At 43.9% G+C, this 27,472-nt stretch overlaps 1 long non-coding RNA gene across 2 annotated transcripts in view; it reads right to left on the bottom strand.

Annotated features, from left to right (window-relative positions):
• Positions 1 to 25,905, bottom strand: part of LOC122673991 — a 98,481-nt gene extending 72,576 nt beyond the window's left edge. For both annotated transcript variants that reach the window (XR_006334862.1, XR_006334861.1), the window contains exon 1: positions 25,802 to 25,905. This is a non-coding gene — a long non-coding RNA (uncharacterized LOC122673991). The remainder of the gene's footprint in view (positions 1 to 25,801) is intronic.
• Between the last annotated feature and the right edge of the window lie 1,567 nt (positions 25,906 to 27,472).

The raw sequence follows: 27,472 nt of genomic DNA, 5'->3' as shown, positions 1-27,472 counted from the left end.
TTCTAGACAGTGTTGGCTAGTCTCGGACTTTTGCCCTGCCACATAAAAATCAGAGCCAGCTTGCCAACTTCCATGAAAAGCTAAGTTGGTATTTTTATTGGAAATGCTTTAAATCTCAAGTTCAAATTTGGAAAAATAGACATACTTTCCTTATATTTTTATTACTATTATAAATGATAGCTTTATCAAATTAAAATTTCCAAATGTTAACTGGTGTATAAAAATGAAATTGCCTTGTTTACATTGTGTTTATAATTGGCAACCTTTCCAAACTTTTATTATTCTAACACACAGTCTATGAATCTATGCAAACAATCACATCATCTGTGAATAATGACAGTGTGGTTTCTTCCTTTCTAATCCTTTACCTTATAAATCTTTTTTTTCCTCCTACTGTACTGGCTAGGAAGTGGTAAAAGCAGAGATTCTTGTCTCATTCCTGTTTGCTAAAGGATCTGCTTTTTCAATTTCATCATTAAGTATGGTATTTGCGATAAGGTTGGTTTTTTTTTCCTTTGTACATTGATGTTCTTTATCCAGTTCAAAAAATTCCATTCTACTCCTGATATGTTGATTCTTTATCATAAGTTGATGTTGGATTATATCAAACAGTTTTCTGCTTCTACTGAGAGAATTTTTGTGAAAATTCATGTGAATATTTTCACTGAATATATGAACAAGGTAAGTTATATCAGTCTATTTCAAATGTTGAACCAGTCTTGGATTTCTGAGTTTAGCCTTTATTCCAATTTAGTTATGAATTGTTGCTGCCTTATATATTATTCATTCAGTTTGCTAATATTTTGTTTAGGATATTTTTATCTGTGTTCACTGAGTAAAATCAGCCTATAGTTTTCCTTTCTTGTATTGTCCTCATCTGCTTTTGGTTTGAAGATTTTTTTATTAACTACATAAATTGAGCTGGGGAGTGTCCTTTCTTTTTCTATTCTAAGAGTTTGTGTAATATTTTAAAAATCTATTTCTTTAAGCCTAGAGAAACCTACCTATAAAAGTAGGGCTGACATTTCCTAATGGGAAGATTCCCTATTACCAATTCAATTTATTTGATTCAATGAGTATAGAGCTATTTAATTTTTGTATTACTTTAAAGTCAGTTTCAATATGTTATATATTCCCATTACATTTGGTATAAATTTGTTCATAACAGTCTCTTACTATCTTTAATCTCTGCTGTATCTGCTACACACTGCACATTCCCTTTTCTATTCCTCACATCTGTTTCTATCTTTTTGCTTTGTCTCATCAACCTTTCTGGAAGTTTGTTAATTTAGTTATATCAAAGAACAAACTCTTTGTATTGATCATCATTTTATTCTCTATTTTACTCTATATTTGTTTACTACTTCATTAATTTCTTCTCATATCTTTGTTGCTTTCTTTACTCAACTTTCTTTGAACTATTTAATTTTTCTTTTACTAATTTCTTAAATTGAATGCTCAATTTCTTGATTTTTAGCCATTCTTATTTTGTAACATAAGCATTTAAAGCTATAAATTTCCCTCCAAATACCTCCTTACCTGCATTAACAAATTAAGATATGTAATACTCTCATTAGTTACCAGTCAAAGTGTGTATTTCATTTTTCACAAAGCAGCATATAGTTCAATGATTTTTCTATCAAACACTCAAGTAACCATCAATTAGGTCAAAACATAGAGTATTACTTGTACCTCCAGAAAACCCGAGTGTTGGTTCCCAGTCACAGTACTATCCCACCCCACCTAGGCTAACCGTTATCGTGACTTTTATGGTTATCTATTTTTCTAGTTTTAACTCCAAGTTGTTTGCCCCTAAACACAACAGTTTTGTTTTGTCAAACTGTTTGGTTTTCTGTTTGTTTTGGTTTGTTTAAAATGGTTTCATAAAATAAAATAAAATGGTTTCATACAGACCATGTTCTTTTGAATTTGGTTTCTTTCAGTCAACATTAGGCTTGTGAGATGCATCCACCTATTGCTTATAGCTGGTGTTTGTTATAATTGCTATATATCTTCATTGTATAAATACATCATGACTAATTATCATTCTACTCTTAATGAACATCTGAGTTATTGCCGGTTTGGGGCCACTATGAATAATGCTGCTATGAATAGCTTTGAAAGTCCCTGAATGAATACATGTCTGTATTTCTGTTAATTATACACTCATCAGTAGAATTACAAACTCAAAGGGGGTGAAGAGCTTCAACAAGAGTAAGTAATGACAGTTGTTTCCTAAAAGTGTCATACCCAATTACACTCCCACCAGTGGTGTAACAACTGGTCTATAATAATATAAATAATGTGAAGAGGTAATATTTGAAAGATATTAATTGAATTTTTCAAAGAATTGATGAAAACCACAAATCCTGAGAATTAGGAAGCCCTATGAATTTCAAGAGATGTAAATTTTAAAAATCCACTTTGAGATTTTTTTTTTAGTCAAAGAATACTAAAGAAAAAAAAGAAGCTCTCAAAAGCAACCAGAAAGTAAAAATTACCTATGACAAAATAACTATTAGATTAATAACTTCTTAATAGCAACAAGTGAAGCCAGAAGACAGTAGAATATCTTCAAAGACCTAAGAGAGAGTCTTAGAATGTCAACTTAAAATGTATATCCAGTGGTAGTTCCTTTCAGGAACAAAAATGAAATAAGTGTTTTTCAGACCAAAAAAGACTGAAAAAGTATACCAACAGCAGACTCTCACTAAAGCAAAAGACCAGATCACTGGTAAATTGTTGCGGAAGTCATTAAAAAACAGGAAATTCAAAGGAACCAAAATAGAAGCTATTGTAGATAACTTTGAAGTATCAACTCAATCCTCCTCCCCTTTATTCCGAAAACTGAAAAGAATCTAAAGTTCAAAAAGTTAACAACATGCCTCTCATACAAATACAAAAAATAAACATATGTCAAGATGTGCCCAATTTGTTTCTCAGGAAATCAACAGGATAGTGAAGCTGGTTCAAAGGAAAAATATAGACTAAGGGAATACACAGTCATTAAAGAAAGAAAATATTGGAGTAAGATTACTAGGTTAGGTACAAAACTACTTAACATGATTATGAGCAATAAAGTCATAATCTTTGGTTATAATCTCTATGAGATAAAATTAACTGAATATCTACTAGACAAACATTTATTTAAAATTACCATGTAACTGCAGAATCTGGGTCTTTCATCAGTAGTAGAAAGTGAGTTATATAAAGATACATTCCTCAAGAGAATTAAAGAACCCTAAGGTGGTTAAGCAGGACTCCAATATGACATTAAAAGGACAAGTTGTCTTTCTTTTGCTTTATTTCCAAATTTGAGATAATTATTCTTAACAGAATAAATCCCCACCTTAGACAGTCTGGGATGTGCATGCACACACCACTATATTTAAAATGGATAATCAGCAAGGACCTACTGTATAGCACTATAGTTAAAATATAGCCATTTTGTGGCAGCCATATTTGTGGTTCTCATGCCAAAGAAGTATCAGCTGGTCCACAGACACAAAGAAGCATGATTCAACCTTGAGAAAGAAGCAGAGTCCAGCTGGCCCCAAGTGTGAGAGAGAAAAGTGAGAATGAAATGCCTGCTGGCTCTTGATGGCTTTGCACCCACTTCCTAGTTCCAGGCCTTCTTGAAGCTCAAGCTATAGTCCTGGCCTTGGATTCTTGAGATATTCCAATATTCATCCAATAAATTCCCTTTTGTGCTTAAAGTGAGTTTAGGGAGCTTAAAAATACAAGCAAAAACAAAAGAGTAACCCATAATTTGAAAACCCAGAGAATCAAGACAGAGAGCAATAAGAGACTTTGTCCAAGCAATGCAGATGCACAGATCCTGGTGCAAGACCCCCTTCTTATGTCAGAAGACATCAGTTCTTATGTGTTTCTTGTTAGCCCAGTGTAAGTGTTCTCTGCTATGCGGCTAAGTACCACACAGTAGACAATTAGTTAGGACTTATCACGAGCCAAGAGCTGCACTGGGCTAAGCCTGTGAACATATCTACATGACGTATGTGGCAGATCAAGGAGGACTGTCACATCTCTGTATTTCCCAGCGCCTTATCAGCCAGATAGCTTACAGCTGAAATCTCAGTCTGTGGCATGTCCTCTCTTGTCTACGTTCATATGAAGAAAAGCACAAGAAAATCTCCATAGCTCTTTGGTTTATCAGGTTAACTCAGGGGGTGCAATTATGAAATTAAAATATCAGTATCTCCAGTAGGAATTTTCACTTTTATATTGGATTTTTCTTATATATGTTCAAGCATTCAAGCTAATACTAGACACTGAGACCTCTCTAGAAAGATGCAAAGCGAAAGGAGAGAGAGTCACAGGGACCAGAGAACGCAGGCAGTGATGAATGCACGGGAAGGCAGCTGTAGTGGGAGAGGCCCCTGTGAGAGAGGGCAGGTGGGGCTGAAATGGCATAAATTAAATCCGTTAATCTATGACAAACACGGGAAAACCAGACATTGCTAACTGCTTGCTCTGTGTAAATCTTTGTAAGTTTACCCTGGTGCATGTGATAGCAAATAAGAACCTAGAGAGGGGCTTTTATGAAAAAGCTTTTCCGAATACGTGAAATAACAAAAGGTCCAGTTCTCCACCTCAGCTCTTTTGTGCAATCACATCAAATAGAAACTCAGCAGTCCTGAGGGCCACTGCTGCTTCTAATTAAGGCCTCAAGGTAAGGCAGCGCTTTAGGGGGTATCTTCCCAGCAAAACAGAAATTCCACCTCTGTCTCTAGCAGCAGAAGGCTGATGGGGGCTCAGTATGCTGTGTTTGTTCTCAGCTTGCATTGAAAGTGGCAGGCTGCACCTGCCTTCCAGACACCCTGCAAGCAAGCTTATTCTAACGCTGCTGCTCTTGTTCAAACAACTCAAAGCCTGGGTAACAGATGTTAGATAGAGGAGGAATGAGAAGCAAGGCATTTTTCCTTTTTCTGTGTACTTTTGTGTGTCTGTGTGTGGTGGGGAGGGGTTTTATACATGAAAGAATTACTATTGCATTCCTTTGCAAAATTGATATGCCATCTGTCATAGAGGTGTCAACACTGAAATCCTGGGTGCTGGTGGAAGGACTTATTTCAGTCACCAGTCTCAAGGAGAGGGTTTCTCAAACTTCAGTGATCATTAGAACCACCTGAAGAGCTTATTCCACCACAGGTCAGCAGCCTTACCCTCAGTTTTTTTGGGTTTTTTTAACTTCTTATTTTATTTTGGAGTATAGCTGATTAACCATGTTCTGAAAGTTTCAGGTGGACAGCAGAGAAGCTCAGCCATGCATATACACGTATCCATTCTCCCTCAAACGCCCCTCCCATCCAGGCTGCCACATAACAGAGCGGAGTTCCCTGTCCTAAACAGTAGGTCCTTGTTGGTTATCTATTTAAATACAGCAGCATGTACATGTCCATCCCAAACTTCCTAACGATCTCTTCTCCCTCTTTCTCCCCCACTCCACCCCCAGTAATCTTAAGTTCATTCTCTAAGTCTGTGAGCCCATTACCCTGAGAGTTTTTGATTCCGTAGGTCTGGGGTGGCATCCACAAATTAGCATTTATAACAGTTTCCAAGGTAAGGCTGATGTTGCCAGTTCAGGAACCCCACTTTGAGAATCACTGCTCTAAGAGGGCAAAGAGAAAGAGAAAAAGTGAAGAATCGTCCGCTATGGCAGTGCAGACCCGAAATGATTGGTTTTTTGAGACACAGGTGGTAGACAAAGAGGAGACAGCTGTGTTTGGATCTGAGCCCGTATGTGAAAGGGCAGGCCGACAGCAGGCAGAAGAGAGTTTTGAAATGATCACCAAGTGTGGAACAGCTCGTCCTGACGAGCCAGAGCGAGCGAGATTCACGTTTGCTGCAGGAGGGGGCCGGGGTCTCCTTAACCCCTGTCCCCGCTACCTAGGCTTCTATTAGGCTGTGGATGGGGTCTAGCTCTTCATTTCTTTTCTCTCTTAGACAGCGTGGGTGCCCAAGCTCCCCAGGCCCACCCCCCCACCCCCCCACCACCACCCCCACTTTCCCGTTATTGCTACCACTCTTGATCCTCGTAGGAAAACTGAGCTGGTGAGAAAGGATCCTCAGTTTGGCTCCTAGTGATGGACGGCAGAGAAAGCATCTGGGGTTTGCAGTTTTGGCCTGAGCCGCAGGGCACCCTCTGCTTCCAAACTCATGCCCTGCCAAGCGTCCCTCACACCCAGTCAGTCCGGCCCGAGGTGGTCATTTTGTCAATTGCAGAGGGGTGAGGAAGGGGTCCTGTCTTACAGGGGGTGTTAAATGAATTAAACAAGGAGGCTGTTAGACTGAGGAGGCACTAATGCCAGGGCAGCCTGCTTAAGCAAACCGAAGTCTAACCTGTAAAAAAGCGTGAAAGTCAAGACGCAAAGGACCACCATTCGTGAACAGCCAACCAGGCTTCACGCTACAGCCAATCGGCCAACCAGGTTTCACGTTACAGACAATCGGCCAACCAGGCCTCACACTACAGCCAATCAGCCAACCAGGCTTCACGCTACAGCCAATCGGCCAACCAGGCTTCACGCTACAGCCAATCGGCCAACCAGGTTTCACGTTACAGACAATCGGCCAACCAGGCCTCACACTACAGCCAATCAGCCAACCAGGCTTCACGCTACAGCCAATCGGCCAACCAGGCTTCACGCTACAGCCAATCGGCCAACCAGGTTTCACGTTACAGACAATCGGCCAACCAGGTTTCACGATACAGCCAATCAAAGTTTCCTTACTTCTCTTCCTCACTTTCTCTCTCTCCCCAGTTCCTGCAGGTCAGAGGGCTCCTAACCACTTCCAGTTTGGTGCTGCTTGATTCCAGTCGATTTTTGTTCAGATAAACTCTTAAAGAGTCTTAGTGTGCCTCAGTTTATCTTTGAACATGGGAAACAGAAATACAGCATTCATTTTCCCACATGGCTCCCCTTCCTCACTTCCTTCCTACCCCTACCCACCACTTCCTATCAGTCCCCAGTGAGACAGCACAGGGCTGTACTAAGGAGACAGCCTCGAGCCCTCGTCTCAACGATGAGGCGGGAGTATGAATGAGTCATGGCATGGCTGCCTATGTAATTTTCAGGCCCAGTGTAAAATGAAAATGCAGATCCTCTTTTTCAAAAGTATTAAGAATTTCAAAATGACGCCAGCAGAGCATTAAACCAAGCTTGAGGTTCCTCTGTGTACGGTCTCCTGTCCATGGGGCTGGACCTGGTCGCAAATTGTCTGTGGAAGCCTCAGCATGCAGGAAAGCAGCTCCAAGCTTTCCTTGCTGCTCCCACTGGGCTGGAGGGAGCCTCTCCCGTGGAAGGAATGGGAAGGGGAGTGATGTCAGATAAACAGGAAGCACAGTCCCTGTGACCTCTGAGACTTCCCGGGACCCTGGGAGGGCAGACACCAACTGCTAAAGAATAGATTCTTGAAACAACTTCCCATGGCCAACACAATGTGGCTGACCATCTATATATCTGACTCTGCTTGCTGGCACTTTCCCAGCAAGGTGATCCAGGAAAGGTAAACACAGGATACCCCTCGCTTTCAGGGGCAGGAAATCAAAACTGAAACTAGGAGGCCCAGGCACTTTCTGTAGGATCACGTCATTTTTGACATCAGTTTCTGGACGCCTCTGCCAGTACTCAGAATTCTCACATGCACCTCAGAGCGCTGAAGTACCTGATCTCTAGTCTCTCCCAGTCCCATGACTGTGTGCCCAGCCCTCTTTATAACAAGGTTCCAAACATCTAGCAGAGCTAACAAACTACCCTAAAGCTGGGTGACTTAAAACAACCACTCTGTTACTATCTCACAATTCTGTGGGCTAGAAATTTCAGAGAGGGCTCTGAAATTCAGAGAGGGCTCAACCATTACAAGTTTTCTCTTCCACACATATCAGTGAAGGATCCAAGATGGCTACAGTCACATGTCTTCATGGGGATGGCTAGAAAGCTGATCCCAGCTGGGATTGTCCTCTGGAGCACCCATATGTGGCCTTTCAAGCCTGGGGAACTCAAAGTAGTGAATTTTTAGATGGCAGTTCCCATGAGCTTCCAGAACTCAGGGCTCCCAGAAGAGCATTCCAGGGTGCCCAGTAGGGAGTTTCAAGTCTAGCCATGGAATTCCCAGAATGTTACTTCCATTGTGTTCTGTAGGTCAAGAAAATCGCCAAGGTAAGCTCAGATCCAGATAGAGAATTGGGCTCCACCCCACAATGAAGGAGTAGCAAAAGATCTGTGGCCATTATTTATCCATTGGGATGCTGATCATATAACAAAGAAAACAGGAAACTCCAATCAGTATCCCCCAGGTCAGAGAGACAAGTCTAAATTCAACAAGGAAATGTTAGTTCTGAGCTGTTTTCAATTGTGTCCGACTCTTTGCTACCCCATGGACTGTAGCCTGGTAGGCATCTCTGTCCATGGGATTTTCCAGGCAAGAATACTGGATTGGGTTGCCATTTCCTCCTCCCAGGGATCTTCCCAACTCAGGGATTGAACCCGCATCTCTTGAGTCTCCTGCATTGGCAGGCAGATTCTTTACCACTGAGCCAGCTGGGAAGCCCAAAATGTTAGGGGATGTACATTTTATGTTTTAAATTACAATTCTTAAGATACAATGCTTATGTCCTATTTTTACATTGATTTGTCAACATTTTTATTTTGACCAATTGTATGGAATAAGAATCTCTACTGTAAGTTTCTAGAAATTCAAGAACTTAGCTCCATGACACTTTCTTATTTGCCCTTCAGGATGGAAAGCACAAAGCCCAGGGTGTGCTTGCTAATTTAGTACAAAAACAAGCAAACAAAAAAAATGGGCACCCATTACTTTTGCCCTGGAGCTTCCTGCTACAGCCTCCACGGTTAATATTGTGGGGCACCAGTCCCTAGAGCTAAGTCGCCTTTGTTGTCGGCCATCTGCTTGTCTTCTCTCCACCTTATCCTGGTAGAACCTGCCATTTTCCAGAGCACTCTTCAGCCCCATTCCTCTCAAACACAGAGACTCTCTTTCTCTGACTGCTTCTAACTTCAGCTGGGTAACGTGCCTCACTCCAGAATTCCAAGGAAAGCCAACATTTTCCTGAGATTTTGAAATAGCCACCATCTACCAACCCCTCTGGTCTTTCCCAGTGGCAAGTGGTAAAAAAATCCACGCGCAATCCGGGAGATGTGGGTTCCACCCCTCCCTGGGTCAGGAAAATCCCCTGGAGGAGAGCAGGGTAACCCATGCCAGCATTCTTGCCTGCAGAATCCCATGGACAGAGGAGCCTGGCGGGCTACAATCCACAAGGTCACAAAGAGTCGGACACGACTAAAGCAACTGAGCATGTGTGCACACCAGCCCTTCTCCTGAAGTCTTTGCTGCTCGGGCCCCTGACAGTCTGGCTAATGATCTCACCCCAGAGGCCATCCCACCCTCAGCTCCTACCGACCCCATCAATGGCCCATCAGATCCTGCACGCCCTAGAATCCTCTCATCCTCTGTTGCCCTGGTAACCATCTCTGGGCTTCCTCACCCCTTTCCTCATGCCTAGAATGCCTTCTCCAACAGTCTTTGGCAAAATTGTACCTCCACTTTCAGACTATCCTTCCCCATTAAGCCTTTTCCAATTAACCTCATGACTGTGCTTGCCTCACTTTAAACCCCAACACTCCTGCCTGTGCTCCACACCACCTCTCTCCCTATGGTCTGTGCATCCCATGAAGGCTGTTTCTGACTCGTTACATGTGTCTTGTCATTTGCCTCCAAAATGCAAACACTCTGAGAGCAGAGACCATGGTTTGTGTGTGTATGTGTGTGTGTGTAGTTTTTATTATCATTATTATTATTATTATTCAGTACAGAGAATAGGATTGGGCTTCACAATATATGCTCTAAAGATGCATATTGAAATTATATGTCTAAAAAATGTTTTATAAATTGCGCCAGACATGTTATTTAATTCACACATTTAATTCTCATCTATTCCACTCATTAATACTTCCTGTCAGGTCTAATTTTAACAAAATTCCACCAGAAGGAAAGAATTTGGATGCCCACACAATTCATTAGAATGGGATTTGGCATCTGGGACAAGTTCATGAGGCTCAGGATGTCAGATAAAGACATGAATATCCTCAAATGGGTCAGTGGCAGTGGTTTCCTGACACGTGAGCTGCAGTTGCATTAAGAGGAATGGAGAAGGAAACAAAAACGCCTGAGCCATGGGAACCAGGCATCTGTGAGCCCCGAAAAGAAGTCTGTTTCCTGTTCTGGAGGAGAGGAGCCATCCTGTGGAGGAGTTGTAGAGAAGGAAGTTGTGGAAGTGAGGGGTGGACCTCCAATCCCACACCCTCACAAAGGTCAGACTTAAATTATTTTATTATATCTTTTACAAAAACTGGAACCAGAGAGAATGAGAACAAGCCACAGAAACTCACTCTTGGCTCCTCTCAGGCAATTGAGCCCCAAACCACAACCCTAAAGTCTGTTTGCTATTGGACAGGAGATTCAAGGACCGAAAAGCACTGGCACGTCGAATGGGCTCATTGGCTCAGTTGCTGAGTTGGAGACTTGGGGACATTTGCCAGCAGCCTGCTCCGGAACACTCTGTCCCTGCCCAAATCAACTGCAGTAATTAGCTTTGCTCATTAGTTTCAAGTAAATAATCTCCTTGTCACAGCTGGGGTCCTTTATCAGAATGGTGGACATGAGGGTTTGCAGAAGCAAATGATTTTTCTTCCCCTCTGAAATCCCTGGAACACTAAGTCATGACCCAGAGATCTGAATAAGGCATAGAAACTCCCAAAGATGCCTAAAATTCTGAGGAATAGCTCTGCCTAAAGGGCGGAGTCACCAGGTATTAACAACAAATGTAAAACAACAAAACTTTTGAAATGATTATTGATCTTTTCTTTGACTCAAAGCTCAAGTTCAGATCAACAAACACGCAGAAGTATGTGCTACATGCCAGGAAATGGCCCCCAAGGGGCCTAGGAGGAGACTGACAAGGCAACTGGTAATAAATGTGCTGGTGAGGTACTCTGATAGCAGAACGCACAGAGGGAGGGTGCGCTAACCTAGCCTGCTTCTTCAGGGAAGACTTCCTGGACATGTGACTCCAACACTGATTTAAGAAGGGAAGTAGCCATCAGGAGCACTTCTGCAAGACTCACGCAGGAGGGAGGCATGGGGTCGATTCTGAGCCTTCTGAAACAACTGGCAAAACACATGTTCTCAACCTTTTATTCCTTGGTATCCCATCATTATGGGGCTTCCCAGATGGCTTAGTGGGTTTAAAAATGCAATGCAAGAGACGTAAGAGACTCAGGTTTGATCTTTGGATCAGGAAGATCCCCTGGAGTAGGGCATGGCAACCCACTCCAGTATTCCTGCCTGGAGAATCCCATGGACTGAGGAGCCTGGTGGGCTACAGTCCGTGGGGTTGCAAAGAGTCAGACACTACTGAAATGACTTAGCAAGCATGCATGCATGCATCCCATCATTATGCCCATTGCAGAGAAGGAGGAAGTGAAAAGAGAGGCTTCAGTTCTGTCCTTGAATTGCCTGTGGGGATGGAGTTGGAGGCACAGTGCTGGTCGGACCCCCACCAGCCTCAGGAGTGCCCCTGGTGGCAGAATGGCTGGTCCCTGAAACTTTAAGTTCTGCCCCCACCCCCAAGCACTGCCAGGGGCATCTGCTGCACCCTTAGTGCCAGGGGTATGGTCATTGCCAAAGAGAGGGCCAGACAGCTTAATACCTCAAAGCTTGCCTGGAGGACTTCCCTGGTGGTCCAGTGGCTAAGACTCCACACTCAGTGCAAGGGGCTTGGGTTCAATCCCTGGTCAGAGAACTATATCCCACATGCTGCACTGCCAAATAAATAAACTTTTTTTTTAATGTCATTAAACCCGCCTGGGCCAGAGCACACCACCAAAGCCCAGTGTCCTTACAGTGCAGCTTAGGCTCACTGTGAGATTCAGCCCAGGGCTGCATGACAGAAGAAAAGAGACATGGAGTGTTAGAGGGCCAAAGGGACAGGTGGTCTCTGATATTGACTGGAAGTCACAAGTTGGGGAAAAAAGGCAAAGAGGTTAATAATCCCATGGTGGTTAAGAGTATGGGTTTTGCAATCAGACAGCTCTGGATTTAAGCCCCAGCCCTGCTGCTTCCTGGGCTTCCCCTGTGACTCAGCAATAAAGGTCCCATCTGCAATGCAGGAGACACAAATTCAATCCCTGGGTCAGGAAGATCCCCTGGAGAAGGGGATGGCAACCCACTCCACTATTCTAACTTTGGAAATCCCATGGTTGGAGGAGTCTGGCAGGCTACAGTCCGTGGAGACACAAAAGAGCTGGACACAACTCGGCAACTAAAACAACAAAAACTACTACTTCCTAGCTATAGGGGTACATCCCCCCTCCCACCTCTCTGCACCTCAGTTTCCTTATCTGCAAAGTGGTGCAGTAGTAGTTACCCAAGTGGGTTGATGTGAGAATTAAATGCAGTAACACATGTAAACACTTCATGCAGTGTCTGGAACATAGTAGCTACTCAGTAAATACTAACCATTGCTTCTTCTATCCATTTTCATTCCCCACGACCATGCACAGGATGCCTGAGTTCACTAAGGTTTTTACCAGAATCATCTGGATGATTGCCTTCTTTTGGTGAATTTGGAGACAGCCAATGAAATTTCACACTAATATATTTTTTGTAATAAAAAAATACTTTCTAGTAGCAAAGAAGTTGGATGGCATCACCGACTCAATGGACATGAGTTTGAGCACGCTCCAGGAGATGGGGAAGAACAGGAAAGCCTGGTGTGCTGAAGTCCATGGGGTTGCAAAGAGTTGTGCATGACTGAGTGACTGAACAACAAAAAACAACGAAGAGTTCCTGGGGAAGATCAGACCTAGAACAAGGGTGTCCAACCAGGAAGTGGTTCTCATGTCCTTTGAGGCAGAAAGGACTCCTTCAATTGGACGGTGACTTACTGGTGGCCAGCCCTGGCTCACAGGCACATTTAGTGATGTGTGATGTCTTAGACTCTATACATGGACATCAGCAGATGGTCAACACTGAAATCAGATTGATTATATTCTTTGCAGCCAAAGATGGAGAAGTTCTATACTGTCAGCAAAAACAAGACCAGGAGCTGACTGTGGCTCAGATCATGAACTCCTTATTGCCAATTTCAGACTTAAACTGAAGAAAGTAGGGATAACCACTAGACCATTCAGGTATGACCTAAATCAAATCCCTTATGACTATACAGTGGAAGTGAGAAATAGATTTAAGGGACTAGATCTGATAGACAGAGAACCTGATGAACTATGGACCTGATGTTCATGACATTGTACAGGAGACAGGGATCAAGATCATCCCCATGGAAAAGAAATGCAAAAAGGCAAAATGGTTGTCTGAGGAGGCCTTACAAATAGCTGTGAAAAGAAGAGAAGTGAAAAGCAGAGGAGAAAAGAAAAGATATTCGCATTTGAATTCAGAGTTCCAAAAAATAGCCAGGAGAGATAAGAAAGCCTTCCTCAGCGATCAATGCAAAGAAATAGAGGAAAACAATAGAAACAGAAAGACTAGAGATCTCTTCAAGAAAATTAGAGATACCAAGGGAACATTTCATGCAAAAATGGGTTCAATAAAGGACAGAAATGGTATGGACCTAACAGAAGCAGAAGATATTAAGAAGAGGTGGCAAGAATACACAGAAGAACTGTACAAAAAAGATCTTCACAAGCCAGATAATCACAATGGTGTGACCACTCACCTAGAGCCAGACATCCTGGAATGTGAAGTCAAGTGGGCCTTAGAAAGCATCACTATGAACAAAGCTAGTGGAGGTGATGGAATTCCAGTTGAGCTATTTCAAATCCTGAAAGATGATGCTGTGAAAGTGCTACACTCAATATGCCAGGAAATTTGGAAAACTCAGCAGTGGCCACAGGACTGGAAAAGGTCCGTTTTCATTCCAATCTCTAAGAAAGGCAATCACAAAGAATGCTCAAACTACTGCACAATTGCACTCATCTCACACGCTAGTAAAGTAATGCTCAAAATTCTCCAAGCCAGGGTTCAGCAATACATGAACCATGAACTTCCAGATGTTCAAGCTGGTTTTAGAAAAGGCAGAGGAACCAGAGATCAAAGTGCCAATATCCGCTGGATCATCAAAAAAGCAAGAAAGTTTCAGAAAAACATCTATTTCTGCTTTATTGACTATGCCAAAGCCTTCGACTGTGTGGATCACAATAAACTGTGGAAAATTCTGAAAGAGATGGGCATACCAGACCACCTGACCTGCTTCTTGAGAAACCTGTATGCAGGTCAGGAAGCAACAGTTAGAACTGGACATAGAACAACAGACTGGTTCCAAATAGGAAAAGGAGTACGTCAAGGCTGTATATTGTCACCCTGCTTATTTAACTTATATGCAGAGTACATCATGAGAAAAGCTGGGCTGGAAGAAGCACAAGCTGGAATCAAGATTGCTGGGAGAAATATCAATAACCTCAGATATGCAGATGACACCACCCTTATGGCAGAAAGTGAAGAGGAACTAAAAAGCCTCTTGATGAAAGTGAAAGAGGAGAGTGAAAATCTTGGCTTAAAGCTTAACATTCAGAAAACTAAGATCATGGCATCTGGTTCCATCACCTCACGGGAAATAGATGGGGAGACAGTGGAAACAGTGTCAGACTTTAATTTTTTGGGCTCCAAAATCACTGCGGATGGTGAATGCAGCCATGAAATTAAAAGACACTTACTCCTTGGAAGGAAAGTTATGACCAACCTAGACAGCATATTAAAAAGCAGAGACGTTACTTTGCCAACAAAGGTCCGTCTGGTCAAGGCTATGGTCATGTATGGATGTGAGAGTTGGACTGTTAAGAAAGCTGAGTGCCGAAGAATTGATGCTTTTGAACTGTGGTGTTGGAGAAGACTCTTGAGAGTCCCCTGGACTGCAAGGAGATCCAACCAGTCCATCCTAAAGGAGATCAGTCCTGGGTGTTCATTGGAAGGACTGATGTTGAAGCTGAAACTCCAGTACTTTGGCCACCTCATGCGAAGAGTTGACTCATTGGAAAAGACCCTGATGCTGGGAGGGATTGGGGGCAGGAGGAGAAGGGGGCGACAGAGGATGAGATGGTTGGATGGCATCAGTGGCTCGATGGACATGAGTTTGGGTAGACTTCAGGAGTTGGTGATGGACAGGGAGGCCTGGCATGCTGCGATTCATGGGGTCGCAAAGAGTCAGACACGACTGAGCGACTGAACTGAACTGAATAGGTCAGCACTTGAAATTCCCAGTCATATCCATGAAGAGATATCCCTATCTCTTACAGAGGAGGAAACGGCCTGAGAGCTTAAGTACCTGCCCGGCTCTGTCCACCTAGAGGGGAAGAAACCAGGGCTTTACATCCTGGCCTCCTGATTCCAAAACTTCCTGTCACTAAGTCAGGCAGCTTTTGCCACATAGAAGGGACATGCTACACATTCTTTATCCTTTGGAACCTAAAGGACACATTTCTAGGACAGCTGGCTCCAGTCAAAATGTAGGCTATGACCCTGGAGCCATTCATCCCCATTTATGTCATACTCTAGCCATCCACAGAGAGAATTTTACAACTGGCTTTATCACAGTCCAAATTCTGTGGTTATTGGAATGAGAAATATTATTCATTCAGCTGGCCAAGACTGAGGAGAGGGCAACCTTGGGGATTTACAGACCTGCTCAGGAGATGGGAATGTTCATTCCCAATGGAAAATTGCATGCATTGCCCAAGCTCTCTGACCTTCAAGACATACACTGTATCTTTTCTCAGGCTCTAGTCTTCAGGAATGAAATGGAACTGAATTAATGGTGGCAAAAGACTTCTTTGGATAGAGGAGGCAAAGTTGTAACCATTGCTCTTCTGGAAAGTAGGTTTTGGATGGAAAGCTCAGGGAAAAAAATCATCCTGTGTCCAGACAATCTACAGAGATCCCTGAACCAAACTGGCCCCTGCAGTGTTCTTGAAGTGAAGTGAAAGTCACTCAGTCGTTTCCAACTCTTTGCGACCCCATGGACTTCTCTAGTCCATGGAATTCTCCAGGCTAGAGTACTGGAGTGGGTAGCCTTTCTCTTCTCCAGGAGATTTTCCCAACCCAGGGATCTATCCCAGGTCTCCTGCATTGCAGGTGGATTCTTTACCAGCTGAGCCACAAGGGAAGCCCAAAATACTGAAGTAGGTAGCCTATCCCTTCTCCAGCAGATCTTCCCAACCCAGGAATCAAACCAGGGTCTCTTGCATTGCAGGTGGATTCTTACCAACTGAGCTATCAGGGAAGCCTAGTGTTCTTGGCACCCTCCCAAATAGAGAGGAAGACACAGTGGGTGCCTAGATGGAGTCAAATATCTGTGGGGGAAATGAAACATTCAACCACTCATTGAGATGATTGGTACTGGATGGAACTTCCCGGGTGGTCCAGTGGTTAAAAATCTACCTGCCAATGCAGGGGTCATGGGTTCGATCCCTGGTCCGGGAAGATCCCACATACCCCAGGGCAAATAAGCCTGTGAGCCAAAACTACTGAAGCCCTCAAGCCTAGAGCCCATGCTCCACAACAAGAGAAGACACCACAGTGAGAAGCCTGTGCACCGAAACTAGAGAGTAGTCCCCACTTGCTGCAACTAAAGAAAGCCCTACTCAGCATCAAAGACCCAGCACAGCCAAAAAAAATTTTACAAAATAAAGATGAATGGTGCTGGGAAGCACAATCTCGGGATGGTGAACTTGTCTCCAGGTGGCAAAGGGAAAGGCCCAGCATGCCAGGGCTACTTGAATATCTGCCAGGGATTTTCTTCTGGGCCACTGCAGCTCACTGAACACCGAGCCCCATGCCCTCTTTGACTGCAGGCTGACAGATGTAGTCCATACCCCCGGTGACATGCTCAAGCTTCACATCAGCCCATACTGACTACTCGGGCTTGCTGTCACATGAGAAAAAGAAACCCCATTAAGGTTCAATCCACTGGATATGAGCCTTCCCTTCCCTGCAGCCTAATGCACTCCTCCAGGCTAGAGCAGGACAGAAACTTCCCTCTGTGCTTTCATTTGTCTCCTGACATTTGGGAGAAACGGGTAAGAAAATCAAATAGAACTGACTCAGACTCACACAGAGGAGCAAGACAGGAACTCAGTGTCCTGACCTCAGCCATGCCCAGCCCAATTTGTCTGGGGTGCTTCTCTCCATGGAGCCCCAGCCAATATGGCAGCAAGTAAAGTGGGTAGTTTCACCCCATCCTCTCCTTGGTCTCTCCTCTCTCTTGTTCCTCCCCTCTCCACCTTCCCCAGTCCTCCTGAACTGCCCAGTCCCTTAATTTCTAGGTTTTTGTCATATTCTCCCTCTGTAGGTCAACCTCTTTTATCTCTCAGTCCCCCAAAGAATTGCCTGGCCTAGAGTCCAATAACACTAAGACCCTGCTTTCAGCCAAATGTGGGGTTAGTAAGACTCTAGGGATCTAATTCAATGAGAAATAAGCTTCCCTTGTTTATAAGCTTTTAAAAAAAATGGGGTCAATTCATTCCAAGAGGATGTTTTGATTCACAGGGAAATATGCATTTTTTATGGTGAGGGTCATTAACCTTCAGACTTGTGGCAGACCTTTGGGCATTAAGGCAGCCAGTGGGGAGAGGTTTTGCAGCAGGTTTTGCAGCAGGATCTTTGTCACCATAGGGGGCTCCCAGGTGTGGTGACTCTCCCTGCCCCCTCTGTCCAACATGGCCAGCCCCAGGTCACCCGTTTTCCTCAGAAATCAGAACGTCCTCCTCCAGCTGCCGGGAAAAGAGAACAAAACTGCCAACTGATTATTATTCAGGAACAAAGCAGACCATTTATTTTAGCAGAGTGAGAGCCATTATCTCCCCAGGACACACGCTCCAGAGGGCAATAGCTTTATCCAGTCACATTTCCTTCTGTCCACAAATCCTTAAAAGACTGAGTTGTTCCTCTTGCTGAAGCAAGACAAAAGGGAACTGGAGAAAGAACTTTACGGTAGCAATGAACTACAAATGCTGCTCTGTCCTTCCTTTACTGCCTGGACGTCTACAAGGCAAGAGGACTTCCTGGCTTATCTAGAAACCCCAGGTGAATGGGAGAAGGCGTGAGAGAAGGGGACCTGGACAGCCATCTTCCATCTGATACAGAAGCATCTCACTGTCAACATCACTACCATCATCAAGGATCCCAGCTCCTTGGCTGCTGAGAGTCCCAGGAAAGGATGCCAGATAAAACACAGGAAGCCTAGTTAGATTTGAATTTCAGATGAACAGTAAATAATGTTTTAAGTATATAAGTATATCCCACGCCCTACAGGGGATATGACTTCCCTGGTGGCTCAGACGGTAAAACGTTTGCCTGCAATGCAGGAGATCCAGCCTCAATCCCTGGGTTGGGAAGATCCCCTGGAGAAGGAAATGGCAACCCACTCCAGTACTCTTGCCTGGAAAATCCCACGGACGGAGGAGGCTGGTAAGGCTACAGACCATGGGGTCGCAGAGTTGGACACAACTGAGTGACTTAACTTTCACTTTCACAGGGGATGTACTTATACTAAAAAAAAAATCATTTTTCATCTGAAATTCAAATTTAACTGGGCGTCCTGTGTTTTTATGTGTTAAGTCTGACAACCTGATCACATCATCCCTCCCCACCCTCATCTACTGTACCCTCCCCAGCAGCTGGCTCTGGCTACCACACAGTTTTAGGCTTGTTGTTCAGTCACTAAGCTGTGTCCAACTCTTTGCAATCCCATGAACTGCAGCATACCAGGCTTCCCTGTCCTTCACTATCTTTCGGAATTAGCTCAAACCTATGTCCATTGAGTCGGTGATGCTATCTAAGCATCTCATCCTCTGCTGACCCCTTCTCCTTTTGCCTTCAATCTTCCCCAGCATCAGGGTCTTTTCCAATGAGTTGGCTCTTTGTATCAGGTGGCCAAAGTATTGGAGCTTCGGGTTGAGTCCTTTCAGTGAATATTCAGAGTTGGTTTCTTTTAGGATTGACAGGTTTGGACTGGTCACCTGGAAAGGAGCATCTATGTGCTTATACACCAGAAGCATATAAAATGATATGGGTCTAAGTTCAGCACTGAGAAGCATCAGAGATAAATCTCACAGGGAACATTTCATGCCTGACTGCTTCAGATGTGTTTGCCTAAGGTCATGTGCTGGGCTGTGCTTAGTCGCTCAGTCATGTCTGACTCTGCAACCCCATGGACTGTAGCCCACCAAGCTCCTCTGGGCAAGAATACTGGAATGGGTTGCCAGACCCTCCTCCAGGAAATCTTCCCAACCCAGGGATCGAACCCAGGTCTCCTGCATCTCAGGAAGATTCTTTACCAACTGAGCTATCAGGGAAACCTATATATATATATAAAACTGAGTCACTTTCCTGTACAGCAGAAATTAAACACAGCATTGTAAATCAACTATATGTCAATAAATTTTTTTAAAAAAATTAACATTCATTATCCCTGATAAAATTTAGGCTGAAGAGCTATCATATAAATGCTAACAGCATGTGGCCAGACATGATGGTTCTATGGTCCTGGATGCACTTCAGCAGCTTGGTAAAATCCACCTTTAAAATCATCTTAGGCCAATAGCACCCAATCATTGTAACAAAATCATTCTTCCCTCTCACTGTCACTTCTTTATTTCCCTTTTTGTACTTATTCAGTTTGTGTCCTCTTTCACCATTTATATTCAAATCAATTTGTCCATTTGAATTAATTTCCCAGTAAAATCTTTGGAAAGGTCTCTTTTTAATTAATTCCCCTATAAGATCCATGTAACCCACAGCTTGTTTTTTTCTGTTACTTCCATTTTCATTCTGCCCAAAGTAAACCATAAAACATAAAGTTCCAGTCACAAGAATCCAGTGACTCTTAAAAATGACTGGAATTTATACTTTATAACTTTGAATATAAGGTCTTCTGAAAGCTTTTTTTTTTTTTTTTCCATCTTACCAAAAAGAACTCTACCCTCTCAAGCACTTAATTGTTTGGAAAACAGACATACAAGAGTCCAGTCACTTGCCCAAACACAACACTGCTGAAAATTTCTGGTATTAAGAGAAACAGTAGGAGAGGATTTTGTGGTAGGAATGTTTCCTCTTAAACTTTACATATGAATTTTCCCAATGTCAGAATTTCATGACTCCATAGTATTTAGGGACTTCTGGCTTCCAAATGTGAGAATCTCAGGCTTAACATTCCAGAATTCTAAAAAAAAAAAAAAAAAAAAAAAAATTCCAGAATTCTGGCTTAACCCCCAGTGAGAAAAGTCTCTATGATACAGCATCCATTTCTATTGTTTTGCAAGAATGAAAAGAAGCCACATAATTGAGTCTGGAGCAAAAGGAAAGGAGCTCAAGGAGAAGACACTTCTGTGGGGCCAGGACCGTGGATGACAAAGCAAATGACAGGAGGCCCCCCTTCCCGCTGATGGAAGGTCACGCAGGTCATTCTCCTGCCCCTCCTCTTGCCTCTGCCTGGCTGATGCTTAACATAATACAGGATATCCAGGGAGTGGAAGTTTACATTTCAGGGTCTCCCAGGGAGTTGGTTTGTTCACTCATTCAAAACCCTTGATTGCCTGTCTCTCACCTGCCAGGTATGTCTCAAGACACAGGAAACATCAAGGTGAATCAGACCCTGTCTGTGCCCTCAAAGAACTTACAGACTAATACCCAAACAGCTTTACAAAAAAAGGATGTGGACCACAGTGCATCTTTGCATGTTGAACTGACAGCACGGGCTTTCCGTTGCACTGCTTCTCGTTGTTGTTCAGTTGCTAAGTCGTGTCCAATTCTTTGTGACCCCACGGACTGCAGCACACCAGGCTTCCCTGTCCTTCACTATCTCCCAGAGTTTGCTCAATCTCATGTCCACTGAGTCGGTGATGCCATCCAACCATCTCATCCTTGGTCGTCCCCTTCTCCTCCTGCCTTCAATCTTTCCCAGCATCTGGGTCTTTTCCAGCGAATTGGTTCTTCGCATCAGGTGGCCAAAGTATTGGAGCTTCAGGTTCAGCATCAGTCCTTCCAATGATTATTCGAGTTGATTTCCTTTAGGATGGACTGGTTGGATCTCCTTGCAGTCCAAGGGACTCTCAAGAGTCTTCAACACCACAGTTCAAAAGCATCAATTCTTTGATGCTCAGCTTTCTTTATGATCCAATTGTCTCATCTGTACATGACTACCAGAAAAGCCCATAGCTCTGATTCTAAGGACCTTTGTCAGCAAAGTGATGTCTCTTCTTTTTAATACACTGTCTAGGTTTGTCATAGCTTTCCTTCCAAGGAGCAAGCGTCTTTTAGCTTCTCAACCATGGACAATTCCATCTCCAGAAGACATCCAGCAGTGTCTGGGGCAGTTTTGGTTATCACAGCTGGGTTGAGCAGTGCTACTAGTATTTAGCTGGTAGAAGCCAGGAATACTTCTTAACATCCTACAATGCACAGAACAGTGTCCCAAACAAGGAAGTACTGAGGCCAAAATGTGAGTAGTGCCAAGGTTGAGAAGCCTGGTCTACAAGGGCAAATATGCTACAATCACTTCTATCCAGTTGGCTCAGGAATTTGAGTCCGCATGGCCACTTGTGTTCTTTTCCTGGCTCTATCATTGATTGGCCTTTGCCTCTGAGCAAGTTACTTCCTGGCTTATGTTTCCTCGTCTATAAAATAGCCCTGGAGTCTCTGATCTCCATTTTCCTTCCTGCCTAAGAATCTATGGTTTTCACAGGGTCAATATTTGTGCTTTCACTGAACTCTGCTCCTGTGAGAAGAATGTCTAGACCAAGATCTGTTGATTCTGCTCCAAGTCGAGATGATAAGCTGGCTTCCTGTGTGGATCCTGAGTGTAAATTGGGGAGGGTGAGTATGACCTCTGCCCAGGACCTCCACTAGGAGGTCTTTATCTAGGAGCTTAGTTTTCCCATCAGCAAACAAGAGACACAACCTGTCTGCCTCCCTACATCAGGAGGAAAGGCTTGAGTAAATGAAGCAAGATGGAAAATTACCCAGACGCTACTCTGGTGACCAGGTCCAAATTATACACACACCCCCGCCTTGTCCCCCCTTCTGGGGGGCTCCGAGGCAGTGAAGGGATAGGAGGAACCCCACTCGAAGCCAGCTCAGTGGCCTGGGGTGCTGGGCTGGGGAGGGGAGACGTCAGTCCCTCTGTATGGGTCTTTGGAACTACCTGAAGGAGGACCTTTGTCATCTGTCTCCCTTCAGGGAAGAAAGACTGGGATTCTTGGCCACTTATTTTAGGCCCTGGGACTGGGTGTGAGGCAAGTGCCCTCAGATTCATTCTCTCTCTTTCTGTCTCTCTCCCTCCCTCCCTGGCTTTAAATGCATTCCCCAAACAGAAAGAGCCTTTCAAGGCTGTTGGGCTGGAGGACAAGGGCGGCTCTGGATCACAGGAGAAGCAAGGCTCTGGGAGGAAGGAGAGAGGCTCCCGTCTGGCCCTAAACACAGGTCTTTTCACAGCTCCTGTGGTGCTGGCTGTAACCAGAAAAGCAGGAGAGGGAGACAGGGCAGGCTGGCTTTGGCAGCTGCACCGGTTTCTGTGTGACTGCGCTCCCTGGGCTGGCAGCATAGCCTCAGGTCTGCAGTTGGAGTCTGTGTCCTCCTCCCGCTAAACCAGTGCCATCCGACGTGGCAGACTGTGTGGAGTGAACAAACGAGCCCTCCCTTTTTTTAATGGAAGAAAAACAAAAATTCAGAGACATTAAGTAACAGGTCCAAGTTACTTAAACTGCTAAGCAAGTGGACTTCTACTAGTTTTGTTTACTATTCAGTTTTCTTCATCGAGCTTATCAACAATCCATGTTCCTTAGTCAGTTGACCACATATTTCCCATTCTGTATTGTTCATTGTTTGGATTTTGATTGGGGTTTTGTCTTTCTGATATAATTTACATTCCGTAAAATGTACAACTCTTAAGTATACAGCTCAATGACAGACACACACCCATGCAGCCTGCATCTGGATAGAAGTAGAAAACATTTCCATCATTTTAGAAAGTTCTTTCACACCTTGTTCCAGTCAACAGCCACCCTCACCACAACAGGTAACCACTTTTTTTTTTTTTACTTCTATCACCATAGTTACAGTTTTGCCTATTCTTCAACCTCGTATCAACCTCATATTCTTTTGCTCAATATAATAATATTTTTTAGGTTTATCCATGATGTATCTGTAATTTTTTCTTTTTATTTTGGGATGGCATTCTATTGTATGAACATACCACATTTTGTTTATCCATCTTCCTGTTGATGGATATTTGCATTGTTTTCAGTTTATGTTCACGTGATTTTTTAAAAATTAGTGTCATGGGCCTATTTCAATTCTCCACTCAAATGCACTTTAACAAAAATCACCCTCCACAGGTCACAGCATGTGAGAGAAAAGAGGCACCAGCTGACCTTGATGGTCCTTTCATCCCTGGGGTCCTCTAATTCAACCTCTTCTCTGATTAAGAGCTGCTATCAAGCTCCTATATTATGACAATGTTTTCTCTGAACTGCAGAGCAGACAGTGGCTGCTTCCGCACAGAGTTGTAACTCCTGCACCAACAAAGACAACAGGTCTTATTCAAGTACAAGAAATACACCCATTCCATTTCTTGTCATCAAATGATGTATAACCATGAAGGAAACATGCTCTCCTTTTCTACCCATTGGAAGCAACTTGAGCAAGGCCAGCCATCATGGTTAAGATGTAAATAAATGTGTCTACTCCAGCCAGCTCTCCTGTCCTCCATGGAAAGCTACAGTAGTTTCTCCCTTGAGGTGTGTGGGAAAGAACCAGGCTCACAGAGGGACTGTGGACCAGTTCTCTGAAACATTTCTGGCAAATGGAGCTGCCAGTTCCTTCCATGAATTCCCATCACTCATTCTTCTTCCTTCTGCTGTTTGTCTAACACTGGCTTTAAACATGTCCACACCACACCTTTTGAGCCTAAGTGCAGTGCACCCTGAAACTCCAGCACAAAGTCAGGCCTCCGTTTAACCACAGAAAAGGTCTTTCTGGGCCATGCAAAGAGAAGACTGGTGGGGAGTTCCCTGGCAGTGTAGTGGTTAGGACGCAGCACTCTCCCTGTCGTGGGCCCAGGGTTTAATCACTGGTCAAGATCTAAGATCCTGCAAGCCAAGCGGAGTGGCCAAAACAAAAAAAGAAAGAAAGAAGATAAAAGCTTGGGAACAATCATTTGGATGATGCACATAAAAAATAATCACTCTGCCTCAAGGTTTATTCAACAGATACTGTTTGAACCCACAAAGACACGAACTCCTAATGGCCTGAATGATTACTACTGTGCTGTCTAACATCCAGCCTGAGCACGCACCAGTGAAGTCCTCCTGTCCTCACACATCTCCTGGGATAGAACAGACCACAGGGAAGGATGGGGGCTGGGGACACAAATTCCACCTCATTCTCTCTTGTTCTCTCTCAGCCCTTGATCTCACCTTTCTTCCACACCACACCTCCTCTTCCTTTTCCTGGTGAGTTCCATTTTCTCTACTAAGAAAAGGGAAGAGGACAATCAGGTGTAGATGTCGTTGCTAAACAACCTTTACTTGAGCCTTTCAGACCTCTCATCTCCCCTTTAAGCAGTCTGTCCCTCCAAGTACCCCCATGTGTACCCCAGGAACACCTCATCTGCACCAGCTGACCTAATCCATCACTGTTTTCCCAGCTCCTTCAAATCGAGACACATACCTCCCACATCCCACCCACTTGGCTTTTCTAAGATAGGGAGGAGGTCTTCCTGGATAGCTCAGTTGGTAAAGAATCTGCCTGCAATGCAGGCGACCCCAGTTCAATTCCTGGGTCGACAAGATCCCCTGGGAAAGGGAGAGGCTACCCACTCCAGTATTCTTGGGCTTCCCTTGTGGCTCAGTTGGTAAAGAATCCATCTGCAGTGCGGGAGACCTGGGTTCGATCCCTGGGTTGGGAAGATCCCCTGGAGAAGGGAGATGGTTGGCTGGCATCACCGATTAGATAGACATGAGTTTGATCAAGCTCAGGGAGCTGGTGATGGACAGGGAAGCCTGGCTTGCTGCAGTCCATGGGGCCGCAAAAAGTCAGACACGACTGAGCGACTGAATGAACTGAGTCAGATAAGTTGAAGGTAGGGAGGCTGTTCCCTGGGGTGCTAATGAGTGCCCCATGGGGTCCCAGCTCACATCTCTCTCAACCTCACAACAGCCAGGGGTGGTGCCTGTCTGTTACTTGAACTCCTTGTTCCTTTCCCTGGACGGGTCTCCCCCCTTCTCTTACAATGACGACACTGAGTATAATCAGCTGCCGACAGCCTCAACCCACCCCAGTCGGTCCCATTCCAGCCCCTGGCCAGCACCAGCTCTGATGGCGCCATCCAAAATCCGAAGCATTTTCCTAACCTCTCCCCGCCCTCCACCCACTTCTTAATCTTTCAAGAACAAATTCTCCCCGACCCCAGAATTTCTTGAAAAAGAAGAAAAAGAAGATGAGTTTCTTCCATTTTGACACTTGATGAAATAAACTAGGTGTCAGGGTTTTTGTTTTTGTTTTACTAAAATCTGATTCAGAAATGAATAGCCTGAACTGGGTTTGGATTTTAAGGACAAACCCAAAAGAGCTTGTGAGGTTTTTTTTGTTTTGTTTTTTTTAAATTCCCCCAAAGTAGCCAGGAGGTGGATTTGCTAAGCTGTGGTTGTTGGCATGAAGGATTGCGAAGGCAGGAAATTCCCCACATAGCTACCTCTCTTCCTGAAGGCTGCTGCGTTCGGAGACTGGCCTCCTCCATGGCTACCTCTCCAGGGTTCCAACCCGGCCACCCACTGGCTCCAACAACGACAGGCTGGGCCACTGGGCCGCTTACTGTAAATTACAGCTTCATAGTGTAACGCCACACCCATTCATCAGATCCCTCCCAGGCGAGAGTGCAGGGGAGAAGATGGGATTTAACTCACAGACACACTAACCACTTCCTCCATAAAATTTCAGCACTGTCCTTCTGTGGAATCTAGTCAAAGAGCAGCCAAGATGCCCATCCCAGAGAACTTTCCATTCTGAGAAATTCCTTCTGAATCTTTCATGCCTACCTCCCCAGAACACACATACACACACACACACTGCATTTGCCTAGCTGTAACAAACATTCCAAACCTCAGTGGATTAACATACTGAAGAGTTATCTGTCTCTCACGTTTTAACACCTGCTTATACCAAAACTTGCCTTGATTGTGAATTTTGTTCTAAATTATATGTCTTGCCTTCTGGTCATAATTCTTGGAGGAATTGTGACTTACACATTTTCATGTAACTGAGATGTCCCTCTTTACAGTCTGTAGTCCAAATAGCAAACCTCAACCAGGCCTCAGGTGGTAGTAGCTAGAAATCCAGTTTATACTTTCCAAAGCCCCAACTCCTTTTCTCTATATATCCAAAAACATCTGAGTTCTTATTAGTATGAAGAGTAGGAGATAGAGGACGAGAAAATGCAAAGGAAATGAGAAGTCTTGGGAAAGTTGGCACGGGTGATATCTTATTTAGCCCGCTCTAGCTCTGCTAACATCAGTGGCAGCCTAGTGGCTGGGGAAGAGTTTTATTTCCATGATTGTAGAGTTAAAATAAGCAAAGTGCCTCTTGGAACCCACCCCTGGACTAGGCTCAGTCACGAAACTACACCAGAGGGAGGAAGATTTGGAGGAAAGTGGTCAGAAGATACAAAATTTCAGTTATAAAACAAATAAATACTAAAGATGTAATGTACAACATGATGACTACAGTTAACACTGCTCTGTGATATATGGAAAAGTTGATAAGGGAGTTGGTTCTAAGAGTTCTCATCACAAGGAGAATATTTTTTCTTTTTTTTCTTTTTATTGTATCTCTATGAGATGATGAATGTTAACTAATTGTGGTAATCAGTTCACAATATATATGTCAATTATGCTGTACACCTTAAACTTATACTGTGAAGTATGCCAATAGCTTCTCAATAAAACTATGAAAAAAAGAAAACCACACCATCAGGAAACTGTACTCAATGCTCTGTGGTGACCTAAATGGGAAGGAAATCCAATAAAGAGGGAATATATATGCACATTAAAAAGCAGAGACATCACTTTGCCAACAAAGCTCCATATAGTTAAAGCTATGGTTTTTCTAGTAGTCATGTATAGATGCGAGAGTTGGACCATAAAGAAGGCTGAGGGCCAAAGAATTGATGCTTTCAAACTGTGGTGCTGGAGAAGACTCTTGAGAGTCCTTTGGACAGCAAGGAGATCTAAGAAATTAATCCTAAAGGACATCAACCCTGAATATTCATGGGAAGGACTGATGCTGGAAGCTGACGCTCCAGTTTTTTGGCCACCTGACATGAAGACCCAGCTCATTGGAAAAGACCCTAAAGCTAGGAAAGACTGAA

This window comes from Cervus elaphus, chromosome 18 (assembly GCF_910594005.1).
Source record: "Cervus elaphus chromosome 18, mCerEla1.1, whole genome shotgun sequence".
NCBI classification, from domain to species: domain Eukaryota; kingdom Metazoa; phylum Chordata; class Mammalia; order Artiodactyla; family Cervidae; genus Cervus; species Cervus elaphus.
The sequence above is the reverse complement of the archived record's forward strand: the minus strand, read 5'-3'. Positions and strand labels throughout refer to the sequence as shown.